Genomic DNA, 13,832 nt, shown 5'->3' on the forward strand with positions numbered 1-13,832 from the left:
TATATACTATACATAAATTAGGTTTGGTATTTTTCGGTCTTTTTGTGTAATATATAGAGTTACGAGTACTTATCCAAATACTATTAATAATCTGAAAGATTTGTTCTTCGTCTGAGACATAAAGAGAATAGGTTTTAGGAAATCTAAAGAGCAATTCCTAAAATTAATGAAACAGAATTAAACCCTAGAAGGATACGAAAAGTTGATGGCTTAAAAGATTTAAAGAATGGTTTTTGTCAAAGAAAAACTTATTCGGATTGAAAGAAAGTAAAGAACTCTTGAAACGAAGTTATACATCTTAGAGATCAAGTATATCTTTACATTTCCTTTCTCTTATACAATATTTTCCAAAAAGAATAAAAAAAAGACAAAAGGAGAAAGTAAATAAATAGCAGGAAAGAACCTTTGGAAATAAGTGAAAAGTTCAAACTCAGCGGAATCAAATAAACTTTTAGGTTGAATGTTTAGCTTTCTCTTAAGTTAGAAAGCTCATACATTACCATTCGACATTTTGTATTTATTCTTTTATTTCATGGAAGTCTGTTTATTCTATAGAAAGTTCAAATAATTCGAAAATATTGAAATATATTGTTGTTATTGGTAACCTTTCATAGGTTTCGAAGGTGCAGTTTTATGTACTCCCGTTTAATATTTTTTAGTGCTACTAGTTACCCTATTTTTTTCGGTTTATAGTTTTTTATTGATGTAAAAATATAAATATCATTTTAATATATATATAAAAAGCTAGCTGAATACCCGTTCTTCACACGGGATGAATAAAAAAGATAAAGAATCAATAAATTAGTACTGAAAAACACTAAGAAATCATGTTCTAAACTGAAGGGCATATACCGACATAATAAAAGAGCTTTAAAGAAAGAACCAGGTAAATGTTTTTTTCAGGGGAATTAATGAATTAGAGAAAATAACATAAAGGGGTTGCTTCAGTATGGATACGTTTAATGCAACAGAACTGTGTCTGCCATCGCTTTAATCTTAACATTACTAATCCAAATTAGTTTTTAGTATGTTTGCATGATTTTTATTTCAAAATAGTCAGTAAATAAAAACAAAGCAAAGAGTTATAAGTCGCATCTCCTAATAAATTGACAACAAAGTAGTTTGGATGAAACTTTTTTTTTTCGTTTTTGAAATGTAACTAACCTGGTCATTAAACTAAGTTTTTCAATAAATATAGCTGAAATAATTTCATTTTTTTAATTTAATATCATTTGGTATCTTTACTTTATTAAAGTAAGCACAGCTCATTTTTTGTAGTTTATGCCATTGTATTAAAGATAAAATGTATTTGGCATCACTTGGCATGATGCTATTGCTCGCAGCCAACTCATTATTTTAAACCTATATTAGTATATTTGGTACTTATTACATAACTCTTCAACATTTATGTTTCGTATGAAATACATTTCTCAATAGCACTCAACTAATGCCGACTATATCTCTATCTGGCGTCTACTTCACTGTTAGAATATTTACAAGTAGTGGTTGAAAAAGTCTTTTTTATTCTAATTCATTAAAATATTAATGAGCTAGCCTTTCTATCTTTGGAAAAAGTGTTTTCTGATATTACGGAAAACCCGAAGTCGAATTCTTATCAAAACGGCACCAATTACCATAACACCAGTAGTACATATTAATTGAACGAAGTAGCACCACCTTCTCATTAATTTTACCTGTGAATACATTAATATATTTTTCTATTTAATAACAGTTTATTTTAAATGTTTAATATTTTAGAAACATGTTTTAAAAGAATTAATATAAATAAAAAAAGTCCGCGCTATCAGACAACTTTGAAATTAAAACTGTTTTTCATTGAATTTATATTCATTAAATTCATATTATTTTCATTAAATTGACATAGCTAGTATAAAATAACTAAATATTTAAATTCGTGCAATAAAATATTTTCAACCAAATGCAGCTATAAATTGGTAAATTGGTATTTTTAAAATATATGAAAAATTGTGAATTGTCTATAGTTAAGTTTTTAACAATGGCTAACGCTTAACCAATTAGAAAATTCTTTTTAGTTTTTCGTTTAAACAATTTAAGACTTAGTTCTGACTTACAATTTAAGACTTATGCAACTTTTCATAGGTTTAGAAGGTACAATTTTATATACTCGCGAAGTAACTGTTTTATGTTTGTAAACTAGCAGCACTTTCACCGTCACACTTTAGTAATCACTTTTGGTAAAATTAACTACAGAATATAGATTTATAACCCTGCTGTTTGATAGAAAATGAAGTAAAATTTGAAAAATTTACCAAAACAATTGGTAATTTCACAGTATTATTATAATTTAAGAAAATGCAAAAATGTTCAGTTTTATAACCTCTGTTTTATCTAATAAAAACTTGTTAATTTTGGTTTGGTTAGTTAGTTGTTTTCATTTCTATGTGTGCTATAAGCCAGCATTTACTAACTTTTACGACTATAAAAAAGTCATATTTGTAAATATACAAGTTCCTGGATAACGTTGAAATAAATTAATAACTTATATGTTACGCAGCAAGCTGACATGTCCTATATTGAAAGCAAGGAAGAAGCTGATTCGAATCCCATTGTAGCAATGAATGCCTCTTTTTATTGTTACATATTCTAATACATTCTTGATTAATTCTTTAAAAAGTTCAACTTATAAACCCTTGTCACTTCGAACAACATATTGAACAAAATTGAAAATGACATCACAAAGATTTTTCCATGGTAATGGTAACCCGTTACCTCCGCGTTACCTTGTAATGTCGTTCGTAATGCCGTTCTCTAACTTGTGTTGTATGTATTGGGTTTGGTGCATTAAAAACTTTGATATTGGATTTTAATATCAAGTGAGCGTGATCATTAATTAGCTGAAAGCTCTTAACAATGCCATAACTGCGACTGTATAGTTCTTTTTTATCCTCAATAAAGGGCTTTGCCGATTATTTAGTTAAGCTCTCATACTGTAGGATGCTATTTGTATTTTAGTTATCTTTGCAGATTTCCGTTCCACGTTCATGAAAGTGATGCTGAAGTGCCAGGAGAACGGAAAGCAGGTGTTGCTTTAAAAAAAAACTCTCATTTTTATTAATACCCATCTGAGGTAAGTCTGGTCTCGAATATTTGGATAAGGGAATAGACAGGATTAATACTGGGGATTTAACTAAACGGAGGTATCACTGAAGAGATTGATGCTCTGGCCAAATGCGTTTCCGCCCATAAATGTTCATTGATTTGTTTTACAGAGTTCATCTTATTTCAATTCATCAGATTTTCAAAGGGTTATTGTGGGTGTTTGTTTGAAATTGTATTATCTCTACTGATATTTATTGGTTTCTTTGAATAAGCATAAGTCTTAATCACAATAAGTCATAATCGCAATAAGTGACTTGTTTTTTGTATGGCTGATTTGAAGGAAATGTTTGTTGTATATTTAGTATAAATTTTGTAGGTGAACATTCAACTAGTTGAGTAATAGATGCGAATCCAGGATAAGCTAGCAGAAACGCTAGCTGAATAATTATATCCCGAGCGTTCAATTCGAAACGGTCTTACTAGCATTGATACCCTACTGAGACTGGTCTATTCTCGAGTACTTGGCTTAGGTATTGGGCAGGCTTACTACTGGGAATTTAACACCACGAAGATACCTCTGAAGGGTCTTAAGTTCTGGCCAAATGCGTCTCTTAAACTAATGCTGGTAACTGTTGTTTTGTTACAATTCTTCAAGGGCTCTGTATTGTAGACGCCATTAAATGTTTATTGTTTTGATTTATGCAACCGAGTTTAGTTCCGGGTATGTTATGTAAATGCTATTTAGTTTACGAGTATTTGTCTGTAATTCCATTACCTACACCAAACTTTACTGGTTACTTTGAATACGCGTTAGCTAAGGCATTATCCACAACACAATATATGTTTTTCAATTTTATGAAGTCTAATGATAAATTGTAATTTGCATCGGGCACACAAACATGTATATGTATTTGAAATAATAAATAAATATTTAGAAAAGTATCTCGTTTAAATCAGTCGTTTTGCAGAGACCTCCCAGACCGAGCAGTCAAAACGCTACTTTAAATGAAGGGAGCGGGCTCTAATTCCACAGTATATCCAGATGCGTAACAATAAATAAATAAATTTTTGTTTAGATACATGTGCAGGCTCGCATGTTTAATGCAATGAATGGCTTGTATTTTAATAAATTGAAGATCAAATTGCACAAAACTGTGGAAGACGGCAGAGAGATATTGTTCCCACTACCCCCAAGCTTCAGAGCATTTGGTGGAAGGCCAGTACCCCTTGATAATGGAGTTCCTAATAATTTATGGTTATTCTACTTTTTTTAAATAAATTCACCTTCTCTATGAAAATGCATAAATCGACAGAAGAGCTTGCTGTTTCCAAGTTTAGTATCTTTGAAACATTTTTAACGATCTGTTTGGGCCATTTTCTCCTTGTTATAATTAAAATTTTGCTTGAAAATTATTTTATAATGATTACATTTAATGAAAGTTTAATTTAATGACTTTATAATGAAAAACATTTAATGAAAATTTAATTTAATGATTTTATAATGAAAAGAATTTAATGAAAATTTAATTTAATGATTTTATAATGAAAAACATTTAATGATTCTATTGACCAGATTAGTAAAGATTGATATCAGATAAATTAAGAATTTTCAATTAATAGGCACTTCTAATCTCTTATATTTTTTTAACTAGTGCAAATATTTATATTTATGCTAAAATTATTTTATGCAGTTGTAGTAATCATTTGGTTTAGAAATCTTATTTTGCTTAGTTTTTTACAAGTTTATAAGATATTAGCTATCATATCTTTTTTAATTGAAACCCTAGAAAAACCAATATTAAAATAATAATATGAAGTAATTTCTCGCAAATGAAATAACAGTGCTTTGTTAAAAAAAGAAGAAAACATAGTATTTCTTTTCCAGTAAAACTTTAAAAATAACGTTAATGAAATTAATTTGTAAATTAAATATGCGAAGACCCTGCTAATGCGAATTTCTATTTCAACTATTCTACTTTTTAAAGTACTAATTTAAAAAAACAGCAAGTTAAGTTTAAAAAATCACCACTAATTAGTTGCTGTTAGTGTTTAGAAAGATTTATTTTATTATTTCGTTGCTTTTAAGTAATAAATTAATTTTCTTCTAATTCATTGCTTTTTATTCTCGTTGTGTTTCTTTTACTTTGAAGTGGTAATTTTTGTTTATTTTTAGTTAAAACTCGAATACTCAAAACAAATTTTAGCAAAAAGTTTTGTTGTTAAATAAATTTTTTATGCAAAATAAAGTATTATTTGAAATTTAGGTTTTTTAATTACTTTATTTCACTTTTGTGATACATTATTACTCTTTTCTTTTAGTTAAAAACATAAATATTATATTCTCATCCATTAAATTTATTATTGTAATTGGTATACTTTCATAATAAGATGAAATTCATTTCAAAAGAAGAAATGCGTAGTTTTTTATATTAATTCCTAATACTTTTTCATTATTTTTGCCGAAAAATAAACTTGATTTTAGGTTTTCTTTTCCGAATGACGCATAATATGTTTTGCAGATGATTTTATTATTTTTTGGATTAGAAAATATTTCTCAATGTCGAGAATATGATTTCAATATTATATACGATTGTGAAATTATTTATTTGAAAGAACACGTCGTTTCGGCATTTCATGTAAAATAAAATAATTAAATACATTTTCTTTTGCTTTTAAAGATGATTATTTTTTTTTAGATTTTCATTGGTTTCAAAGAAGCTATATATTATTAATAAACAAGAAAATTAAATTGTAGTTAAAAAAAATAAAAATTAAACATATCTTTAAACGGCTTCAAAAATACAAAATTGCTGCGACCAAAAAAGAACAACGGGTCAATGAGAAAAAATGCTGGTAAAATTATCATAGAATATGGAAATAAAATTTTTCTGAAAAAAAACACGCACTCTTAATTCTGATTAATATTATCAAAATATGTAGTTGAAACATTCATTTGATAATTTTACCGTTCCTTTGGTAACGGCTTACAGGAAATTCCGGTTTGCAAAATTATAGTTTTTATTATCACACAATCAGCAAATAAAATTGAAAGGGTAAATATAACTAAAAAAAAGATTTCTACGTCATGTCTTAAGGTATCATGATAAAATTACCAAGGTTAACCACATTTTTGAAATTTTGTCATACGTCATGAAACTGTATTTCATTGTTGCTTTTAAAAATGTATAACTAAAACGCTTCTGTCAAAACGCCGAGCATTTTAATACACACAACACTGTAAGTTGTACCATTTTCTGTTTTTTACAATATTTTTTCTCAGTGTAGGTTCAACTAAAATCTAGCATTACTTTTCTGTTAAGATTTTTAATTTGAAGTCTTGACTATTTTTAACTTACGCAAATGTGCATATAATTAGCTATATTTTAAAGGTATATACTAATATTTTATAGATATTTACTAATATTTTTGTTTCGACAAATATTAAAATGTGCTTAATTATGTGAGCACATTATCCGTAAATTTTCAAAAATTGACCTGGTACTTTAGCTAAACTCAAGATAAAGGACTTAGTTTAATTATCTTTTAAAATAGTGTAGCATATTCATTTGATAAAATTTATAAGTTTGAATGAGTAATTTCTGAAACTTAAGACAAGAAACTATCTTATATCTATTTCAAAATTCAATATGATTTGCTGTTCCAACTTTAAAGAAATAAATACTAACCTTTTTGTTTCAATTATTCTTCATAGCTTTTAAAACAATTGGATTGGTCTTGATGGATTTCATAGATTGAGGATGAATCTTATTGATCAATGAATTTAATTGTTGTAATAACTGTAACATTTTATAATACCAATAACAATAATATTTTCCAATAGTTTTTTTTTGTTTGTTTCCAATGAGCTGCACAATCGGTCTTGCCGATAAGCAGATCTAGTGCGTTCTCCAGAGGTGGTATCCACTCCTTCAGGACCACCACAATGGGTGAGATACCGTCGGTCATGTTAATTTGTACGTCTAGTTTCTGCCACACGAGATGGCAGCATCGAGACTCTATTTGGATGCTAAGGTGCACTAGGAATTTAATTTTGCCAGAAATGCCAAGAGCCAATAAGGCACTCCAGGGATCTTTTACATGCCGCATAATCATACGACATGGCCGCTGAGGATTTTCTGCATCCCGAAAATCCGCGATGTCTGGGCCGGAGATAGAACCCGCAAACTTGGGCTCAGAAGGCCGACGACAAACCAACTGCGCCACCCAGCCACATATTTTCCAATAGTATATCCATATATTTCTGTAATGTATTTTTTTATTCTTCTGAATCTACAGTGTGAAAGCAAATGAACCACTCTGGATAACTTTTGATCTATTAATCTAGTTTTCGCCTACGAGGACTCATTCTGTATCGTTCAAGGAGATACTTTCAAATATGCTAATTAGTTACAGCTGGCGACATCACGACATGAAACCAGACGCGAAAGTGTTTTTTTTTCTGAAGAAACATACCTCTTTTTCAGGGATTTGGGTTTTTTACCCTCAAAATGTAAAACTTTTGGAAGAGAGAATTTTAGAAATATCTAATAATTTAAAATTCGTATTCTCCGAAACTTTTTAACCGATTTCACTGAAATTCAGTATTTTGCCATATAAAGTTATATTCTTGAAAATTTTTCAAAAATTGTATACCTTGTATTTAATTTTTTTCACTTTTTTTTAAAAATTAAGCAGTGAATATTTATTAATTAGATAATTTTTGTATATATTTGGATAAATGAATTTATTTAACTATGTGTAAAAAGTCATCGGTTAAGTTCTCGAACTATAGAGAAGTACAAAAGAAAAATACATTCAAGGTTCCGAATTATGGACCGCTCTCCTGACTAAACAATTGGGTTCAAATGTACTAAACTAATAATAAAAGTTTGAATCCTTGGTCGTGAAATTTCAATCATTAGATTAAAAGCTATTCGGAGTGTTTCGTTTTTTCTTTTCGCGCGCTATTCAGTGTTTCTACTTTTTTGTTGTTTATAACAGCTAATCAACTATAATTATAACAGAATTAAAATATTCAAAAATATGTTGTTTTTCTTTAAAGTGAGCATGTTTAAAATTATTAAGCACTATTTCGAAACAAAATATAACTAAAAATTGAATTGTTTCTTTGAATTAGTTGATAAATGTTTTTAACCAAGTTTAGTATTTTTAAATTAAAATTATATATTTCAGAAACGAAAGTGATGCATAATTAAAACAGTGGAACGCAAATGACGTGCTAAAATTTGAAATTAATTAAATTAATTTGTACTAATTAGTTTGCAATAAATAAAATTAGTCTTGCGATACAAAAAAATCATGTGAATCGAACTAAATGAATCTGAAAGAAAAAACAAAAAAAATATATATTTAAGCAGTGTTTTAAATTTATTAATATGACTGACATCTCTTATCGATAGCTTTGTCCCGTTAACTATTTTATAATCCCATAAATACTAATAAAATGAAATATAAGTATAGTTCACACACATCTATAAGAGCTGTAAGCTAAAATATAAGTATATTAAATATATTTCTACGCCATATGGTGTTGTCATTGGGCCACAAATCAAATTGAAAAATGAATCCATCGCAGAGTTGAAAGCCCAAGCAAGAATGCGCTATCATGTACCTCTATTTGGATCATTTCTCACTTTCTTGCATCACCTATTTTATTTCCGCTTTTTTCCCAAATATCCTACAAACCTACTGAAATATCTTGCTTAAAAGTATTTCAGATATATTTTATTTTATTCAATTTTTCTTTTAGAAATATCGAACAAAAGATTTTAGTTGATTGAGAAGCGTATAGAAAACAACCTTGTTCGAATAAAAATATTTCTTATTTTCTTCGAAATGATAACTTCTCGTATCATTATTTAGAAGTAAATGGAAATCTTTTAAAAATACGATTTCGAATACAATAAATCTCTGGTGAACTGTCATTATAATTTTTGTAAAGCTGAATCGTGCGTGTTTTAAATTAATGGCCGAAGGCGGCTTTACAATTTCAGTACTGAAGTATGATTGCGATAGATCTGGAGGAATCGGCTAAAAAATATTATTTTCGGTTATTAAAGTATGTACCTGAATTGATTTGCTCTGAAAATATTTCGTAAGAAAATTTATTAACTAATATGCGATTGATTATGAGAAGAAATATTTGTAATAAATAAAATTGAAGGAAAAAAAGCGAAGTAAGCAGAAAGTTTTCGTAGAAAGCAGCCACGTTTTTCTTTTAAATACTATAAAAAAGTACTCTCGTCAGCACAAAGGCTAAAAACTAGAAAAATGCAATATAAAATACAAGTATTCTTCCCAAACCTGTTTTTTTATAATTTTTATAAAACTTGTCATAAAATGTATTTGCGACATAAAACTATTTATTGTGCTTATTAGGCTTTATTTAGCTATCAAAACAAAAGCTCTCTGGTAAACTTGACTAGTTTTATCGAAAAAATTATATCGTAAACGTATTTTTAATGATACCGTAGAATAAAATTTTTTTATAGAGTAGTTCTTTAAAATATAAAAAAAATAGATCATTCTATTGAAAACTAAAGGGTATTGAATCATAAGAGTATTGTATTGTAGAAGAAATTCTTCCCATTCTTGCCCTTGACTTAAAATTTAACAATTAACAGATTGGTTTGATTGAACTGATTCAATGATATTTCATGAAAATATCTATTAATTCGCAATGAAAATTTTTACCTTCTCAACACATGTATAATTTAAGTATTTATTATTTCTTATCCCAGCAACTGTGAATAAATTTTGATGTCATTTGATTTTTTGTACACCTTTAACTTTTCACTGACTCAGTGAATGTTAAAAAAAAAGTTCTGACCATTTTTTTTCGGTTACTTTCAAAGTTAAAAAAAGGAATGCAAAGTGCAAAAATCAAATCAAAAATAAATGAACATGTTAAAAAATGCAAAGAAGGAGGGAAAAATGTTAAAAAAATGTTATAAAAATGTAAAAATGTTTAAATATGTGAAATATTTTGTTTTACTCTATTTCATAACTGCGTGAGGTTTTCACAGTCATTCATAATTGTTCGTTTCTTTCTATATAAGTCGTATTAAATGCTGTTTGTGAAAATTACGTAAAGTTCACAGTAGAATATCTGAAAATGTACCTCATGGTATTGAAAGTATTCATATATGAATACTTCTCTTATAAGAAATATGCAAATGAAACCAGCTTTACATCTACAAAGCTAGCTGTTAATATAAGGGAAAAAAGTAAGAGGGATTCTCGGGAAGGAAGGGAAAAGGGTTATTTCTAGGAGGGAAAGTTGTCTTTTCGTGGAAAAAATGCTGTTTCCCGGGCTTTGAATGGGGATAATCAGTCTCTTTTGAGGTATTTTTGCCTTGATATATACTTTTGAAAGATTGCTTTCTTCTCAAACTTATGTTGTTTTTTGTGGAATTGTGCATCTAAGTTTATGTCTCTGATGTATGGATTTGAAATATTAAACAAGGGGATTCTTCACACATACTGCAAGGATGTGATTCTTCATTTTTCAGTTCATTAATCGTATTTTATACTGGGATTTTATGGAAACAAGAAAATAACACATTATACACGAATGCACGATATGACAAATATTTTATGAGATTTTAAAATAGATAACGTGCAATTATATTAGTCATATACGTAAAAAACAATCACGTTTATTTCAAAGAAAAAAAGATTAAATCTCTTTCCGCAAGACAAGAGTTTAAATTTGCATAAAGGACAATGATGTTATGCTTCTTTGTTTAAACAAATTTCAAGAATGCAATATACGAGGGTTGCTATTTATATTTCTGGCCTAATAATGAAAAAACAAATATGTAGATCGAAAATGGTTTTATAGTTTTTCAAAATATTCTCCATGATGATCAATACACTTTTGCATGCGTTTGAACCAATTTTTAAGGCACTTTTTCCAGTCTGATTGAGGTAACACCAAAACATGCGTTTTGAATGCATCAACCGCTTCTTCGGGGGTTGAAGATCGTTGTCCACGTAATTTATTTTTGATGTGTGGGAATAAGAGGAAGTTATTGGGTGCCAAATCAGGGCTGTATGGCGGATAACCCATCAGTTCGATCTTTCGCTCCGTCAGAAATGCCTTTGTTTGAGTCGAAGTGTGAGAGCTCGCATTGTCATGATGAAGAATGATTCGCCTGTTCTTCTGCTTTTTTCGAATTTCTCCGATGACTTCTGGCAAACAAATGGTCGTGTACCATTCAGAATTGACCGTCCTGCGTTGCTCTAACGCCACTGTTGCCACATGACCGTTAATGCCGAAGAAACAGGCAATCATTTGTTTCGATGTGCTTCTTCCTCGAACAACTTTTGTTGGTTTTGCCTCGTCTTGGAAGACCCATACAGTTGATTGCTGTTTTGTTTCCTGCTCATATGCTTAGATCCATGATTCTTCACCTGTGTAGATGTCATACACAGCCTTTGATATACCTTGAACGTATTTTTCCAACATTTCCTTGCACCAATCAACACGAGTCTTTTTTTGAGCGTTTGTCAGATTACGCGGGATACAACGCGAACATATTTTTTTTACGCTCAAATGTTCATGCAATATTTTATTGATGCTAGTCATACTAATGTCCAAAGACGCCTCTTTCTCACGGTATGTCACATGACGATCTTGCTTTATCAGTTCACGCACAGCATCGATATTTTCTGGCACAACTACGGATTTTGGACGACCTGCACGGCATTCGTCCTGGAACGAACATCGACCACGATTAAATTCGTTATACCAATTTTTTACAGTGCTGTAGGATGGCGCTTTATCGCTGAATAAAGAATTAAGTTCATCGAAGCACTCTTGTCTTGAAAATCCACGTCAAAAGTTATGAAAAATAATGGCGCGAAAATGTTCACGATTCAATTCCATTTTTTGAAAGAGAAGAACTTTTCAATTTACTGTCAACAACACAAATGAAGTTATAATGGTAAATCGTCCGCTGAATTTATGTTTAAAAATATCAAACTTTCGATTAAAATCGTCTGCGGTCGCCTAGCAACACTTACTGTTGCCAAGGCCAGAAATATAAATAGCAACCCTCGTATTTGCAAAAACTTGACTAATAGTCTCTAAGTTTTTTAGAGCATCTAATACTATTTGATTAAAAATTTAAAGATTCGTGTAATAAGCATATTTCAAGAAAATTGATGCAAAAATAAAATAATTTTTAATTTAGCATCATTTTATAATCAAGATATAATTCTTAAGAAACGAAAAAATGGAGATTTATGACGCGTCGATATATTACTAGACTCTAATGCTATGAAATAGAAAAATTTTATAGTAGTAAATTTCCTTTAAGTTTCTTTTAAAGCATCGAATTTCTGCCATGCACTAAAAAGTAAAATCTGGTGAAATTGTCGTATTGTATTTTAATAGCATTTCTGGTAAAAATATAAAAACATATGCTATGTAATAAAAACTGAAATACACGATATTTAAACCATTCTTTTTATATTTTTCAGTTCATATGGTAACGGCTTAGAGGAAATTAATATTTTTAAACCTTTATCTCTTATTACCCCATATTTAATTAAAAAAAATATAAAACTGAAAATCAAATTCGAAAAAATAAGCACATTTTGCCACTTTGTCAAATTTTATCACATATTATAAAGCCATATTTTATTGTTCATTTTACAAAAATCATTATGAAAGCGCTTCGACAAAAATTACCGTAATTTTTTTCTTCTCATAGGGGTGGTAGCTAAGAGGTTTTGGTTTACTTTTTTACTTTTACACTTACATGCTTCCTTACATTTTACATACATACTTCTTTTCTCATTTTGTAGCTACATTTTTGTTAATTGTAGGACACCCAGTTGTACTTTTTTAAAACAAAGTAAAAGAAAAAAAATTTCAATTATCGAAGATATATGTCATTTCTTATATATGTCATATTAAATATATTTGATTTTATAACCATCGTTGGACATCTGACCTAATTATAGGTTTACGACTACTAATGTTCAACTCCGTAGCCTTGTAATATTGAACCCAATCCAGAAGACAAGGAAACTGCTGGATCAAGTATTGGGAGAAATTTGCCTTCATGGAGGACTTTTTGACGGAGCTAACCCGCATTTGCGTTACATGGAGAGGAAGACCACGAGAACCTCTCACGGTTAGCCTCCCGACGAGGGGATCATTGATCTGTCTACCACTGAAGATATTTCACGTCAGCACTGTGGTTGGTGCAAGCCGGATGCGGAATTCAAATCGACTGGGATTCGAACCCGGTTCGCCTCATTGGAAGGCGAATAAAGCTCTATCCCCTGAGCCATCGCGACTCATATATTAAACATATGTCATTTTTTTTCATTATTCACTTCCCTTTAATTTTAGTGTACATCTTAGTAACTGTACGTTTCTAAGTCTTATATGGTATGCGCAGCAAGACAAAATATGGTGTAATATTGAGCATATAAATTTGTGGCTGCAGCGAAAACATTTTTAAATAGAGAAAAACTCTTACATATGTAATTTGAATCATAAAATGCAATATAGAAAGATAAATAATGTTAAAAATTTTGATTATGCCAGAATAATTTTTTTTCAATAATAAATATTAAGAATTTTTAAGCAGATCAGGAAATACTTTGTTCAGCAATATTTTACTATATTTCAAAATGAATAATAAAGGCTGTCTCTCCATGTAACATATGCTTAAAATAAATTATGAATCATCAGTGCTGAGATTCAAACACAT

The 13,832-nt window shown here is 29.4% G+C and overlaps 1 protein-coding gene across 2 annotated transcripts in view; it reads left to right on the forward strand.

The window, feature by feature from the left end:
• Nucleotides 1-13,832, forward strand: part of LOC107443646 (uncharacterized) — a 43,172-nt gene that overhangs the window by 14,995 nt on the left and 14,345 nt on the right. The window contains exon 1 of one of the 2 annotated variants that reach the window (XM_016057590.4): nt 2,957-3,109. The exons of the other annotated variant lie outside the window; for it this stretch is intronic. The gene's annotated coding sequence lies outside the window, so the exon portion shown is untranslated. Of the gene's footprint in view, nt 1-2,956; nt 3,110-13,832 lie in introns of those variants that run through there. 2 annotated transcript variants of the gene reach the window in all.

Source organism: Parasteatoda tepidariorum, chromosome 8 (genome assembly GCF_982258835.1).
Source record: "Parasteatoda tepidariorum strain Cologne lab strain chromosome 8, Ptep-v5.0, whole genome shotgun sequence".
NCBI classification, from domain to species: Eukaryota; Metazoa; Arthropoda; class Arachnida; order Araneae; family Theridiidae; genus Parasteatoda; species Parasteatoda tepidariorum.